Source organism: Taudactylus pleione, unplaced genomic scaffold (assembly GCF_031769625.1).
Source record: "Taudactylus pleione unplaced genomic scaffold, aTauple2 ptg000481l, whole genome shotgun sequence".
Classification (NCBI taxonomy): domain Eukaryota; kingdom Metazoa; phylum Chordata; class Amphibia; order Anura; family Myobatrachidae; genus Taudactylus; species Taudactylus pleione.
Genome location: NW_028284883.1, coordinates 1,002,501 through 1,019,490, shown reverse-complemented (window position 1 = coordinate 1,019,490; position 16,990 = coordinate 1,002,501). Strand labels below are relative to the sequence as shown.

The window sequence follows — 16,990 nt, the reverse complement described above, 5'->3', positions numbered from 1 at the left end:
ACAAAGTTCAATACACTTCAGCTTTAAAGGTAATAATTCTCAGTGGCTACAATGTATCTCTTTCTTGATCCAACAGTAATTATAGTGCAACATTGAAGTGAAGTGGCTTACTGCCGAAGGACTTGTGCAGTGATCAGGGAGGCAAATGGTCAACTCCCAGTGCAGCGTCTTCTGCCCCAGGATGGTGGCTTGAAGTAAAACAATTTGCCCTTATGCGTTTCTCACTAGTGGTTTCATCAGAGGGATCAATAGACGGTGCCGGTGGTATTGTTATTCTATATCACACTACTCCAATCAGGTGTTGAACACAGTTTTCAATTAGTTATTCAACACCAAACCTACGGTATGCAATATATACTAACTGTTAATAATTGTATGTTCATGTATTTTCACCAACCAACAGTGAACCCCATTGTAGCATGCCACAACACTCTGGAAACCACCTCCAGGATGTCAACATACCACATGCAGGACTTTATTACTATGTACAGCAAAGTGCTATTACAAAATATGTGATTTTAATACTGACTGTTCTACCCTTATTGTGGAAAAGGATAAGCTTGAAGAACATATCAAGTCACTTACAGTATCTTTGCTGAAGGCCTGATTCAGAGGTGGAATAAAGGCGTACGAGTATGCGCCTGTATGTGCAAGCCCTGAGATGCCCACTCTCAGTAACACTACCATACAATACACCATTGGTGGACCATCGAATGCACCATTGATACTAACAGCAGCCCCATGGTAGGTGCAGTGTCTCTATATGAACATGGCCCCTGTGGAAGCAGCTACAGTGTGCATCTGGGATCACAGCCTCTTTCACTGACACGCCTGTGACACTATCAGTGGCGGCTCCAGAGGTGGGGCTGCAGCACAGTTCAAAATTCAAATAGGGGAGCCACACCAACTGCCAGTGAGTCCCAGCCAGTGATGTTTGGCTTTGTTTAAAGTGGCAGTTGGTGTGGCACCACTATTTGAATTTTGAGCTGTGCTGCAGCCCCACCTCTGGAGCCACCCCTGGACACTACCATAAAAGTACACAGCATCAATGTTTTTAAATCATACAACAAACACGCTCCTATTAAAAAGCAAAAAGTGTAGGTGGCCAATTACCAATATAGACTTGTGGAGCTGCTACTGCCTATATTTGGGAGTATTCACAATTATCACACAAGAAAACTACATTTCAACTGTGGGGCACTAATCTAATTTTACTGAATTCTATTAAACATGTATGATATTAATTAGTATAATATTAATTATGGCCAGCAACGTGTAAAATAAATAGTGAAAAGTAGAAAGAAATAATATGCTAATAAAATAGATGATGTGCTTTAGTCTCCATAAATCATCTAAGAATTTCTTCCTGTCAGAATATAATGATTGTAAATGGATATCATTATCTATTACGCATTCTTTATTTCTTGTCTGTATTATGCAAACAAACAATACAAAAGCAAGAATGCCTTTCATGTTTATGTAAGTCCTATTAAAATTAAAATATGCATTTTTCAGGGGATAATACAATAGGCATATACAGTATACAATATGCAATTAATTTATACATTCGTACTGTTGCAATCTGCAGTTGAACTAAACATACTGTACATTTGAACTTAAGCCATTTACTGACTGAGTAAACACCAGCTATCCAGTGTTCACATCATAGCACATGCACAAAAGCAGTGGCGTAACTACTGCCCCCGCAGCCCCCGCGGTGGCTTGGAGGCGCCGGGTAGCTCGGAGGTGAAGGGGCAGTGGTTACGCCACTGCAACTGTGAGCACTGGCCTCTGAAATGATCGAAGGCTAAGGAAGCCTCCGATCACTTCAGAGGCCAGCGTTCCCAGTAATGCAGTGCGTGGGTGACGTCATGACGTCACCCGCGACCTGGGGAACCTGCGCGGCCGTGTCTGCTGGATCTATTTAAATCCAGTAAGCGAGGCAGCGGGAGAGACAATGCGGATGACAGCGTGCAAAGTCAGGTAAGTGAGGGAGGGGGGGAGGGGAGGGAGAGAGGTTTGGGGAGGCCACAACTACAGGAGAGGCCTCAACTACAGTGGGCACTACTAAAAGGGGCACAACTACAGAGGGCACTTCTAGAAGGGGCACAACTACTGAGGGCACTACTAGAAGGGGCACAACTACTGAGGGCACTACTAGAAGGGGCACAACTACAGGGGGCATTACTAAAAGGGGCACAACTACAGGGGGCACTACTTTAATGGGCACAACTACAGGGGGCCCTGCATAATTGGCACTACTACAGGGGGCATTGCATAATGGGCACTATTACAGGGGGCATTGCATAAGGGGCACTTGCTACAGGGGGCATTGCATATGGGGCACAACTACAGGGGGCACTACTTTACTGGGCACAACTACAGGGGGCACTGCATAATGGGCACAACAACAGGGGGCCCTGCATGATGGGCACTACTACAGGGGGCATTGCATAAGGGGCACTATTACAGGGGACATTGCATAAGGGCACTAGTATAGGGGGCATTGCATATGGGGCACAACTACAGGGGGCACTACTTTAATGGGCACAACTACAGGGGGCCCTGCATAATGGGCACTATTACAGGGGGCATTGCATAAGGGGCACTATTACAGGGGGGCATTGCATGAGGGGCACTAGTATAGGGGGCACTGTATAAGGGGCACTAACTTGATACACGCAGTCGACAGGTTATAAACTATATTCCCAATAATCTGGTTCTACACGGGCATAAAATCTGTGCAACCTGTCTTGAGATGAGGTGACAGACTGGCAGGAGCAGAGAGGAGGGTTGGTGAAGTAGATCTGTCATGGTGGGATGTAATGGGCATTACTGTTTGGCATAATGTGTATTTGGCATTACTGTGTGCACAATGTGCTATTAGGGGCATTACTGTGTGGCATAATGTGTTGTATGTGGCATTACAGTGTGGCATAATGTGAAATAGGGGCATTATAGCATGGCATAAATTTGTTATAAGGGCATTACTGTATGTCATGTGTTATACGTGGCATTATTGTGTGGCATGTGTAAGGGGCATTGCTGTGTGGCATAATGTGCTGTAAGGGGCATTCCGGTGTGGCATACTGTGTTATAAGTGGCATAACTTAGTGTGTCATAATGTGTAAGGCACATTACTGTATCATGTAACCACACACCTTAAATGTTGTCTTTGGATGTGTTTGATCTTTGGGCGGGGAAGGGGGGGAGGGGGTGCCTGAAACTTTTTTGGCATGGGGGAGCAAAATTTATAGTTACGCCACTGCACAAAAGGACAAGTATTGTAGATTAAATACTGTAGCAGGGAAATTTTTGCACATACTGTCTAGTTTTCCCAGAATAATTATGACATTTTTCTATTTTTATGTACTCGTATTTAGGGCAAACAGTGAGGCTGATGAGTAGGGGGTTTACAAAATAATGTGTGTGTTTTCATGCCCACACAGGATCAGTCACAGCTCTTCCATTACGGCTGGTGTTTTAAGGTAGATTTGTATAAAGAAAATATTGAAAACAAAAATAAATTTTCTCCTTCCCACATAATTGTTACCTGCACTAGAGCTTATAGCTTAGGTTTGTAGCAGTAAAATCGGGATGACAAATAGCACAGAATGGTATGAAATCCCAGTGGCTGAATAGCCGCCAGTTCATATCCATACGCCGGCAGCCCGAATGGTGAAGATCCTGACAGGGCAGGTACCCTATCCCTACCCCTCTCCCCCCCTAACCCTAGTTAGTGGTATCTAACCTTAACCTCCTCCCCTAGTGCTTAACCCTAACCTCCCTGTGGGGGTGCCTAACCCTAACCCCCCTGTACCACACCATAAACCTATCCCTCCTGGGGGGTGCCTGACACTAACCTCCCCCCGGGGGTGCCTACCCTATACCTCCACCTTAGGGCTGCCTAACTCTAACCTTCCTCCCACAAAACTTAACCCTTAACCCACTACGATCCCTAAACCTAACACTCTCCCCCGCGGCTAACGCTTAGGGCGCCTTGGACTTTCCTCGTTCGGGCTGGCATCCTTCGGCGTTCTGGCATCGGTATATTCAACGCTCATCTTAAGTCCCTTATCGGGATTTCCTTGTCGGTATTGAGACCGGTGGCATCGCAATGTTTTAATTGTGCCAAGAAAAATCTTTATTCTGCTTTAAATGCAGCAACAATATTAGAAGATGAGATTACTACATCAGACATTGCCCATAGGAAACAAGTAGGGTGGCTAACTTTAAAAGATGGAGCATATGGTTGTTCTGGATGTATACAGTACATTGCCGCTTTATGTTAACAGGCACAGACTTTACAGATACCACATCAGGCAGAGTCATTAAAATTTAACATCAGCTTACCTGTGAAAGCAAATATGTCATATATATTATCATATGCACTTGCAAATGCATTTATATTGTAAAACCAACACAATGCTCAAGGAGCTAATTGCTCTACAAAGATCATTGTTTTTAAAAAGTCTTTGAAACCTTGGACAGTACCCCACCAGTGACAAGGCACTTTGTCCAAATAAAACATAATATGCTGGACTTCTGACTAATTCCAATTGACAATGTCCCCCCTTTAAAAAGAGGTGGTGATTGGGAGAAAATACTCCTGTAACGTGAATGAAGAAGGATATTTGATCTAAAGACTATGGCACTGAATGGATTAAATGAGGAATTCAATTTGTCTTGTATTCTTTAAATTACTCTTTGCTTAAAATATCTCCCCCTCCAATTTATTTTACTTTGCTTAAATGGATTAATTGCTAGTTTATTGTATTTAGGGGGTTATGAGTTAGCTATACTGTATGTGTAAGGATTCACCTGTTTGGGATTCTATGTAAGTGTACTATTAATCACCTATAGTTATCCCCCTTTCGGCAACTTAGTAGCATCCTAGTTTCTATAGCAACTTTCCCTCAGTGTGCAGCCGTGATAAACTTTCCGGCCACTGCTTTTTGCCCAAGATGGAATGCAGGATTGAGGTCCGGGCATATGTTAGGTAGACAGCAGACATAATTTCTGGCAGTTTTAGGAGCCATTTAGACAGACGCTGGGTCCCAATGCCGTAATACCAGGGAAAACACAAATCAGTGATTAATCATTTAGGGGGCGATTTAATAAAGCTTGGAGAGAGATAAATTTGAGGTAAATAGCACCAACCAACCAGCTTCTGTCATTTTTCAAAAACAGCCTGTAAAGTGACAGTTAGGAGTTGATTGGTTGGTGCTATTTACCTCCAATTTTATCTCTCTCCAAGCTTTATTAAATCTCACCCTTCAGTTGACCACACACTAGACCAACTTTCATCCAACTAGCTGATTGGTTGGAATGAAAATTTGGTAAGGTATGGGAGTAAATGATGATCAGCAATTTGCTCCTAAATGCTAGAAAACAGATGAAAATGGTCGGTCAGACAATTTTGTTAAATGTTTGATCTAAACAATTTGTTCAAATAACAGCTTTTGTCCATTTTCCGGTGTTTGGGAGCAAATTGCTGATTGTCATTTTTCTTTCATACCTTACCAGATTCTCATTCCAACCAATCAACTAGTTGGCTGGTTGGATGTAAGTTGGTCTAGTGTGTGGCCAGCTTTAGTCTACCAACATGTGTTCCTTTTTCTGTGCACTGTTTACATTTTGTGTAACGTCATTCTGTAACCGTGATGAAGGTGAGTGGTAGCACCGAAACAGACTCCTAAGGAGAACAACATGCTGGTTTACTGGCGGCCTGGATGCATGACAATATTGCTGCTGCCTTAGTAATGATGGAACTTTGCTGTTATATACAAGCTTGTTAAGTATATTCTGCTGCTATGAATATTATGCAAAATGGACTTTATGACAAGTGACTATCATAATGCTGCTCAGTGATTCAATACAATTTTTTTTCTTTGGCAAGATTGGTATGCTGGATATTTCAGTATATACAGAGAATGTTTTGTATAATTAATCTAGCCGTGCACCCAGTGAGAATTGTTACAATTCAAATAATAGGAGTAATCACACTTGTTTTCTACTATATATATATATATATATATATATATATATATATATATATATATAGAACAATGAGTTGACTGTAGAGCGACTGGTTTATAAAAGTGCATAAGTCATATAAATATTCAAACCAAGTCTGTGGTTGAAAAATGAAAGTGCCAATGCTTAATAAATAAATAATTTAACAAAGGTATGCGAAGAACAACTTGAAGTTTATGCAGACCGATTCAGAGAGAAGAAATACCCTGAAGCTATTTTAACAACTGCACTCCAAAAAACAAAATCTCTGGACAGACAAGAACTTCTTAAGTATAAAGTGGAAGTACCAGGCAAACCAGAGAAAATACCGTTTGTCACAACATTCAATGGTCATGAGAGACAAATCAGGAAAGCATTTAACAAAAATTGGAATATCCTCCTGATGGACCCAATACTGAAAAATATTCTACCATCTCAACCACAAATTGTTTACAGGAAGTCAAAACATTTGAAAGATTTATTAGCTCCAAGCATGTTGCAAGAAAAGGAGACAATAAAAGTGTCAAAAATGCTCCAATGCAATGGCAGCTACAAATGTGGCCACTGCAATATTTGTAAATTTGTCCATCCTAAGAGAAAAACCTTTATGAATTCAGAGGGATCTAAAGAGTTTAATATTAAAACCTTCATGAATTGTAACTCTACGTCTGTCATTTACTTATTGGAATGTACCTGTGGACTTAAATACGTGGGTAAAACCAAGAGACCACTAAAACTAAAGATCCAGGAACACATCCGCAATATACACAATAAAATAGAGGGATATGCTGTTTCAAAACATTTTTCCTTAGTTCATAACTCCAATCCAGAAGATATCACGTTCAAAGCTATTGAACATGTAACACTAGGAGAACGAGGAGGAGATCTTGGAAATTTACTTTCAAGGCGTGAGATGTATTGGCTATTTGAATTGGATACATTGGCACCAAAAGGATTCAACAAAAGTTACGAAATTGCGCCTTTCTTGTGATGGCATCCTCCCACCTACTCAATATACCTCATTACCGATCCACTATGGGATATGGTGGATTGATGTGGAGGGCCTGATCATTACCCTGGAGGGTGACTTCTTGGACAAGTTCAGGTGTGGTAGGTATATAGGATATTTATTTATTTATTTATTTATTAACAGTTTCTTATATAGCACAGCAAATTCCGTTGCGCTTTACAATTTGAATCAAGATTAACATTATACTGGGTTGTAAAAGACATACATACATGACATACATAAGGGTAAGAGGGCCCTGCTCACAAGCTTACAATCTATAGGATATAATCACCACCATTGATTGCAGCCATACCACTGGGTATGTGCCCAATTCCGCTCGAACTTGGAAGCGAAGCTCCTGTGGGCCTGGTTAGTACTAGGATGGGTGACCCCCTTGGAATACCAGGTGCTGCAAAACTATGGTTGGGTGACAATCCTTTAATGGGAGTATGAGTGATGGAGCCTGAAAGAATACACGAGAATACATACATAACAACATACTTGAAAGAACTTCAGAAAACTGCGAAGCATTTAATATGGAGTCAGTGAAAACTTATAAATACATCTGGAGTACCATAAAGAAATGTCAAATATCTACAAAAAGAACTAGTATCTGAAAAGATTATTGGAGTTAGACCTGTGACTAAACATGAACTTTGCTACACAAGTATAATCAAAACTAGAAGCCTTTTGGAAACCCCTTCTGATTTTTGATTTTTTGAGTTTTTTTCCCCCCAAAAAATCCCCTTTTATAAAAAAACATAGAATGTGAATACTGTTGCTCTATAATTGGGCTAAAGTAACTAACCATTATATTAGAATATGGTTTGAATTATAAATTGAATAATATGCGGTCCTGAATATTCCCCTATAAGGTAATACATTATGGAATCTAACGAACGTTTTTTCTTTAAGTCACAGATTGCGGCAAAACGTTTCTGTCAATATGCCAAATTGTGGGCGGAAGTTGAGTCCGATATGAACAACATAGCGATTCACGCCAGGAGTACCCAAGAAGCCGGATAACGCTATTCATGTTCCCATGGAATCTAACAACCTGGCTGCGGAGGTACAGTGACGCGAAGGGCGGAAGTAATCATACATCCATTGCATGGACTGGCAGGAGAAGGGCAGAAGTGACGGACGACGGCGGGCCCACGTGATTAGGGAAGAACACAGCCATGAGGGCAGATGTGACGTATCTGGCTTACTCTGGCCCCTTGAAGAAGCGGCAACGCAAAGGATGTGATGTGACCACTAAGGGCGGAAGTCCTAGGCAGCAAAGCGGATGTTGCCCTGTCATAACAGAATGTTTTTATTACTGCTGACCTTTTGACAATTTAAAACAAAGTTCTTATATAATAGTTTAACTATATACTTTAGTGGTAATGCGCGCATAGTATGCTGAATGGAGTTTGAGTAATAGAACGACATTGGGTGAACAGGAAATAATGCAGCCTCCTAATCTCTGATGAACTTGTATGGGGGTATAAATAAGAACATGACCCAACACACTAGTATCCCCTTGATGAAGTCCCCAGGATGAAACGCGTTGGTGGGAGAGCTTGTCTTGCCTTTTGAACCTATGAATGTGTTAAACCCTATACACCTTGTTCAGATAAGCTATTTATTTATTTAACTTTTAAAAAAAGATTTCTTTCTTTTTAAAGTGCTTAGTTTTTTAAACCTTTTCCTTCTCTGATTTTACCCTTCCATCTAAAAAGGGGTCTTTTTTATATGTATGCTGTATGTTTTTATTTTTTTTTCTCTTATCACTGTATATTTTGTATCTATTAAATTGTTAAATTATTTATTTATTAAGCACTGGCACTTTCATTTTTCAACCACAGAATTGGTTTGAATATTCATATGATTTATGCACTTTTATAAACCAGTCGCTCTACAGTCAACTCATTGTTCTATACATTTCTTAATACCTTTACCAGTATTCATTATTGACATTGAGCAGACGCCCATATAAAGTGGGCTAGGTTTACATAACATTTACATGGTTTTGCTATATGGGATATCACTTATAAATTATTATATTTATTGCTGGCACCGTTCCCACCTATTGTTTCATATATATATATATATATATATATACATATATATATATACATATACACTCAGAGGAATAGCGTGAAGTCATGGTGCCCAGAGCATGCTATTGCTATGCGTCCCCTCCCTCTTCTGAATTTTGCCAAAGTGGCCAAAACAGGAGCTCAAACCTACCTACTGTTCTCTGGCTGTCAGGACACACCATTATTATTATTATTATTATTATTATTATTATCATTTATTTATATGACGCCACAAATGTTCCGCAGTGCCTTACAAAGCACATAAACAAGTTGTAGACAAGCAACTTACAAAATAATACAATATAGGACCAGGACATGGATAATATATATTGCTACATTAGTGACCATAACACCCAGATAAGCAACAGAGCATAAGCAGCCAAGTGTTAGGTGTCCTAGTGGTGAGTAAGAAGTAGATGAAACTAAAGTAGGGAGAAGTACAAGAGGTTAGAGGGCCCTGCTCATAAGAGCTTACATTCTAAAAGGGGAGGGGAAGACAAAGAGGGGTAACACAGATGGGGAGGAAGGTGTATGTATCAGGGAGTCAGAATTACAGCTGGAAGGCTTTGATGAAATAATGGGTCTTGAGAGCCCGTTTGAAGGATTGCAAAGAGGTGGAGAGTCTGATGGGGAGTGGGAGAGAGTTCCAGAGGTGGAAAGCAGTGCAGGCAAAATCTTGGAGGTGGGAGGAAGTAATCAGCTGGCATGAAAGGCGACATGCATTAGTTGAACGAAGAGTGCAGAGAGGAAAGTGAAGGGAGATGAGATCAGAGATGTATATGGGGGAAGATTGGGTGAGGGCTTTGTATGTGAGCGTGAGAACCTTAAATTGGGTTCTAAAAGGGAAGGGGAGCCAGTGGAGGGCTTGTAGGAGAGGGGAGGCAGATGTAGAGCTTTTGGAGAGGAATATAAGCCATGCAGCAGCAGTATTAAGGATAGACTGGAGAGGAGAGAGATGGGATTTGGGGAGGCCAGATAGGAGGTTACAGTAGTCCAATTTGGAGATGATCTGTGAGTGTATGAGGGTTTTTGTAGCATCCTGGGTGAGATAGGGTCTGATCTTAGAAATATTTTTGAGATGGAAATGACAGGACTGAAAGGTTCTGGATATGTGGTTTGAAGGAGAGGGATGAGTCCAGGATAACTCCAAGACGGTGCACTTTGGGGCTAGATGAGATAGTTATACCATCAATTGATAAAGAAATAGTGGGAAGTGAGGTTATGTGGGAGGGTGGGAAGATGATCAGCTCTGTCATAGACATATTAAGACTGGGATATCCAGGAAGAGATGGCAGAGAGACAGTTGGAGATATGAGTCAGAAGAGAGGGGGAGAGATCAGGGGAGGAAATGTAGATTTGAGTATCATCAGCATAGAGATGATAATGGAGGTCAAAAGAGCTGATGAGTTCAACTAGAGAGGAGGTATAGAGGGAGAATAGAAGAGGTCCAAGAACAGAACCTTGAGGAACACCTACTGTAAAAGGCTGTCAGGGGAAGAGGAGTCATGAGAGGAAACTTTGGTCAGAGAGGTAGGATGACTGCCAGGAGAGGGCAGTTTCACGTAGACCAAGGGAGTGAAGGATATGCAGCAGGAGAGGGTGGTCCACAGTGTCAAAAGCAGCAGAGAGATCAAGGAGAATGAGAAGAGAGTAGTGGCCCTTGGATTTGGCAGCAAGGAGGTCGTTGCTGACTTTCGTGAGGGCAGTTTCAGTGGAGTGGAAAGAAAGGAAGCCGGACTGATAAGGGTCAAGGAGGGATTAGGAGGAAAGAAAAGTGGTAAGGCGTTTGTAGACAATCCGCTCAAGGAGTTTGGAGGCAAAAGGGAGGAGAGAGATGGGTCGGTAGTTAGAAAGAAGGTTAGGATCAAGGGTAGGTTTTTTAAGAATGGGGGAGACAAGGGCATGCTTGAATTCAGAAGGAACAGTGCCTGATGAGAGGGAGAGGTTAATGAGGTGGGCAAGATGGGAGCAGGCAGAAAGAGAGAGGAAGCGGAGGAGATGGGAGGGGATAGGATCAAGGGGGGAGGTGGAAGGGGGGAGTACAGGATGAGGGCCATGACTTCCTCTCCAGATACAGGGGAGAAGGATGTTAGAGTTGGTAAAGTTGATTGGGAGGGGTGATCTGGGAAAAAAGGAGGTGGAGAGCTGGGGGACTGGTTGGATATTATGTCCTGATGTATGGAATCAATTTTAGGTGTAAAGTAGGTAGCAAAGTCAAGAGCAGAGAGCAAGGAGGGGAGACGAGGAGGGGGTGGGCAAAGGAGGGAGTTGAAAGTGGTGAAGAAACACTGGGGATTAGAGGACTGAGAGGAGATGAGGATCTTGAAATATGACTGTTTAGAGAGGGAGAGAGCAGCACTATAGGATGAGAGCATAAATTTGAAATGGAGAAAATCTGCCATAGAGTGATCTTCTCCACTGTCGCTCGGCGGTTCATAAACATTTTTCAGGTATCTGGTGCATTTGGAATGCCAGGGTTGAGGAGTAGATCTGCGAGTAGTGATCGCTGGAGCAACAGAGTCCATAGCAGAAGTAAGGGAGGCTTTGTATAGGGAAGTGGCTTGGTCAGGACAGGAGAGAGAGAGGATAGGGGAGAGAAGAGAGTCAAGCAGGGAAGAAAAGAAAATGTGTCGATAGCGTCAATGTTACGCTTAGTAATGGTGGCTTTTGGAGGTAGATAAGGATAAGGAGAAAGGGACAGGTTAAAAGAGAGAAGGTGGTGGTCAGAAAGTGGGAAAGGGGAATTGGAGTGATCAGAAATATCACATCGGTGAGTGAAGACCAGATCAAGCAAATGGCCACTCACATGGGATGGTGAGGAGGTCCATTGGGAGAGACCAAGTGAAGATGTGAGGTTGAGGAGTTTGGAGGCAGAGGATTCTGTGGGGATATCAATTGGAATATTGAAGTCACCTAGGATAATGGAGTGAAGGTCTAAGGAGAGAAAGTGAGGGAGCCAGGAAGCAAAGTGTCAAGGAACTTGAGGGCCAGGGGGACGGTAAATGACAGCTACTCTGAGGTGTACTGGGTGGAAGAGGTGTAAAGCATGGACTTCAAATGTAGAGAATGTAAGGGATGGTTCAGAAGGAATGGGTTGGTATGAGTAACCAGGGGATAGGAGGACCCCAACACCACCACCATGGCGACTCCCAGGTCGTGGGGTGTGGGAAAAGGTGAGGCCCCCAGTGGAGAGAGCTGCAGGAGAAGTGGTGTCAGAGGGTAAAATCCAGGTTTCAGTAATGGCTAAGAGATTCAGGGAGTTGGAGATGAAAAGGTCATGGGTTGGGACCAGTTTATTACAGACTGACCTGGCATTCCAGAGGGCACAGGATAGAGGGACAGAGTTTGTTGTAGAGTTTTGGATGAGATTATCAGGGTTGCTATAGCGTGGAGGTGAGATTAGTTTGGGGGACAGAGATGAATAGAGTGTAGTGACGGTGCGGTCTCCAGTGCTAGAAGGGGAACCAGCAGAAGGTGGGCAGGAAGGGAGCTTAATGATATGTGGATGGATGTGAGGTGAAGTGACATGGAGAGGGGGGTGGGAGGAGGGATTAGCAGTGAGGTAGTAGGACCCCGGTGGAGTATAAGAGAATGAAAGTGGAGTAATGGGAGAAGATGGGGAGGAAGGTAAACAGAGGAGAGGAGATAAGGGGAAGAGGAAGTGGAGGAGACAAGGGGGAAAGGATGAAGGTGGAAGCAAGGGGCAGAACAAAAGATTAGGTAGACACTGAGTGAAGGTGGGAGTCGAAGAAAACATGGTAAGAGTAAGGATGATGTGAATAAGGGAAGATAAAGTTGAACATAGGAATGAAGAAAGAATGAAAGAGAGAGTGCAGATTTCCAGAAATGTAAGTAAGAGTACAGTTTGGGAAAAGTGTGTATGTAAAACAAAAGTTTATTATTGAGTATAATAAAAGTGGAGATTTGGTGGGAGCAGAAGTTAAATAATAAAATAGACAGTGGTTGGAGCTAGATGATATAAGACTTAGAAACAGAGCTAAGGTAAAAGTACATTATCATAGAGGTAAACTGATATTAATACAGATAAGTATGCATTAGGATTATATGTAAAGCACAGAGCCAGCAGCAATAGTAGGAAGGGAAGCACCAGGTTTATGCAGCCACCAGACAGGGAGTTCATTTATGAAAGTCCTGGTAATGTTTTTCACAGGAGCTAGTAGTATGGAGAATGTGAATTCACAATTGTTCATTCCACTTTGTCCAATTAATGTTTGGCTTGCTGTTTGATTGTAGTTTGGTGGGTTTCCCTCTGTTTCACTTCTGTTTAACGCTGATATAATGCCACTAAGCGATTTAAAATTTAATTGGCACTTTTAAATCGGGCACTTATAAGATAGGGCACACTAGCCAAAGGCTAACCAGCCTTACTAGCCCTTACATAAGAGACCTGGCATGTGAGGCACTGATTACTTACTTTACTACCCCCAAAACACTCCCACTACTATTGCCATCAATAAATTACCTTAAACAAATAGCACATACCATTAAGCTAGCATCTGGGTCTATATAACTAAAAGCTAACAAAGGACATAAAAACTTAAAAAACTATATTCCAAACCATCATCTACAGGTAATATGCATTGATAAACTACTTAATTTAACATTACTGCTAAATTAATTGTTCAGAGCAGTAGTCAAATACCTAGTACAGCTGAAGCAGGGACATACAATTACAATTGCAGCAAGAATATGCTGGGAGCAGTAGTCAAATACCTAGTACAGCTGAGGCAGGGACATACAATTACAATTGCAGCAAGAATATGCTGGGAGCAGTAGTCAAATACCTAGTACAGCTGAGGCAGGGACATACAATTACAATTGCAGCAAGAATATGCTGGAAGCAGCAGCCAAATACCTGCAGGTGAAAGAGAAGGATGCGTCAGTTCACAAGCAGTAGTAGCTGTAGATATATTAGTAACGCTGATATAACGCCAATAATCGATTTAAAATTTAATTGGCACTTTTAAATTGGGCACTTATAAGATAGGGCACACCAGCCAAAGGTTATCCAGCCATTGATAAAATAAAGGCAGGGAGGGGATGTATGTTTATGCAGTCCACTGCCAGCAGCAGCTGCAGAAAGCACATGTCCAAAAGTAGTGACAGTCACAGGCGGAGAGGCAGGCAAGGACTGGATGCAGATAGGGAGGCGGTGAGTAGGTGGGTGAGGACAGGAGGTGGGTGAGGACTAGAGGCAGGTGAAGAGGCAAGTGGATAGATGGGAGTGGACTTAAGGCAGGTGAGGCAGGTGGGCAGGAGAGGACTGAAGTCAGGCAAGAAGCCAGTGAGGAGGTGGGCGGGTAAGCGGAAGAGGACTTGATGGGGAAAAGGAGGTGTACTGGTAGGAAAGGACTGGATGGCGGCAGGAAGACAAGCACGGAGGTGTGCTGGTTGGCAGAAGAGGACTTCAGGCAGGCAACTAGGTGCAGAGTTTGTGAATGTAAAGTGAAAAAATAGTAACCAATTGTCATTAATAATTATTGTAATTCTAATAAACTATTGTCTACCTCTGTTCTCCTTTTTTTTCTAATTTTATTTGTTCCTCTTCTACCTCCCTTGCAGCTCACTGCCACTTAATTCCACCAATATCTATCTATCTCTCTCACCCCAAATCGCGGCCACAATAATCCTCCACCCCGCGGTCACAATAAACCCAACCCCCTGTTGGCGGCCACAATAATTCTCCCCCCTGCGGCCACAATAATCCCCCCCCGCTCACGGCCACAATAATCCCCCCCATTGGCGACCACAATAATCTCCCCCCTGCGGCCACAATAATCCCCCCCGCTCATGAGCACAATAATTCCCCCCTGCCCGTGGCCACAATACCCCCCCTGCCCACGGCCACAATAATCCCCCCTGCCCGCAGCCACAGTTATCCCCCCTGCCCGTGGCCACAATAACCCCCCCCCCGCCATTACTTTGACAGATCTGATTACCTGTTTGCCATCCCGGCTTCAGTTTGAACTTTAGTAGAAATTATAATCAGTGTACTGATAATTGCAGCTAATTTTAGAGAGTTAAAAGAAGACTCATTCACTTAAAAAGTCTATTGAAGCCGAGTGTAAAAAACATTTTTACACACAAAAAAAAAACATAAAGGGATATCTACATGTATCATGGGCAGGATAATGTCCACATTTTAATTGTAGTACATGTACTACAAGTGGTTATCTGTAATTCTAAAATGCAAAAGTATCAAGTACTATACTGTGTTAGTAGGTGATTTATCATTTACTGGGGTCAGCCCTCTGAATAAACATATTAGCACAGATGTAGGCCTTAACATGCTTAGTAGATATTACCATATGTCCAATTTAATATTATGGTTATTAGTGTGTGAAAATATCAAGTAGGAATAATGTATATTTCAAATATTCATAGTCTTTAACCTAATAAGGTTAGTAATATGATTACTAAACACAATAAAAAGATTTATTGGTTAAAAATTCAACAAATAGTGCTATCCTCTGAAGTATAAGTGTAAAAAAATGTCGGGACAAATGTAAAAGGGTGAAAGTTTAGAAAATATGAGTGTTTAATGGCAACAGTGTAAGTTACTTTACCTGCAACATAATATCATAAACAATCCTAGACTTAAAAAGAGAATAAAACCTGCAGAGGAGTGATGTAATAATAGATCATAGTCACTATAACCAGATCAACATAAATAAATATATCATAGATAATGTATAGTACAGTGCCACCCAGAATTCTGTTAGAACTGGATGTGTAATAGCACAAGTTTTGATATGAGTAAAAGGTAAAAGCGCATAGCCTAACTTGATTGTTTAGTATAAACAAAAGTTTATGTTAAATAATCATTAATTAGTCACAAATTCAGTTTTCTCCAGTAAATAATATCAAGAATTCACAAAAAACAGTAAAGTTTAAAGTATGAAAAGGGTGGATATGGTCACTCGCTTTTGGTGCCTCCATGTGTGTTAATGAACAGTTAAAGAGGGATGCATGAGTGCACAAAGGAGCTGAACCCTAATTGAAAAGGTACAAAAGTACCTCTAGGTGGATCTGCTGTTGTATATGGCTTGGGAGAAAGCCTTATTAGGAAATCCCAATGCAGGACTAAGTCAATCTGTATCAAAATGAGAATCCCCCTAAAAAATAAGGTACTAGAAAGTTAAATGTCAAATATGTGAGTATATGTCAAATTCAAGCAATTTATTAATCTGTGTAATAAGTAAAATAGAAGGATAATGTTATATACTGTAATTATCTGAGGTTTAGAACATGTAGGAGTGGAAGAGTAAAATCCAGTGTTGGATAAAGAGGAGACGAAGGAGGATACTCACCTGGTTAGTACAAAAGGGCATCTGCCAGATAAGTTTATATTGCTCTATTTTGACTTTGGTAGTTTTGAATGTTTGCAGATTCAAGCACAGCCAATCATATTGTGGCAACTTGAATTTGCTAACCAATCACAGCTGGCCATCAGTGGAAAAAGTGCCAATCACAGCTCACCACATCAAGGATCCATTTCCTCACAGTTTGCTATTAGCCACTATAAGCATGGTGAGGCAGTTATAGTTTAATAACAGAGGAAGATTTGCAAGTGTTTCCTGATGATAAGGACACAGACATACTGATGGAAAGAGAAGAGATGCTAGACAAAAGAATACAGATGCTATATACTGTAGAATATAGGGTCAGACATAATGCTCAATGAGATAGTTATTTTATCAGTAAAGAAAAGGTGCTACTGTCCAGGATTGGTGAGCGACAGAAGAAGAAGGGGTGTTGGTTAAGTCCTGGGCCAACAGAGAGCTGCCTAGTTGAAGCCTGTACAAGTCAAGCTGAGAAGACCCAGTAGTGGAGCGACACTGAACCCAGTGGGAAAAGGCCA

At 41.8% G+C, this 16,990-nt stretch overlaps 1 protein-coding gene and 1 pseudogene across 1 annotated transcript in view; one reads left to right on the top strand and one right to left on the bottom strand.

The window, feature by feature from the left end:
* LOC148502826 (cytochrome P450 2F2-like) overlaps window positions 1-16,990 on the bottom strand; it is a 79,461-nt gene that overhangs the window by 56,214 nt on the left and 6,257 nt on the right. The window lies entirely within an intron of this gene.
* Window positions 7,324-7,442, top strand: LOC148502827 (5S ribosomal RNA; annotated as a pseudogene).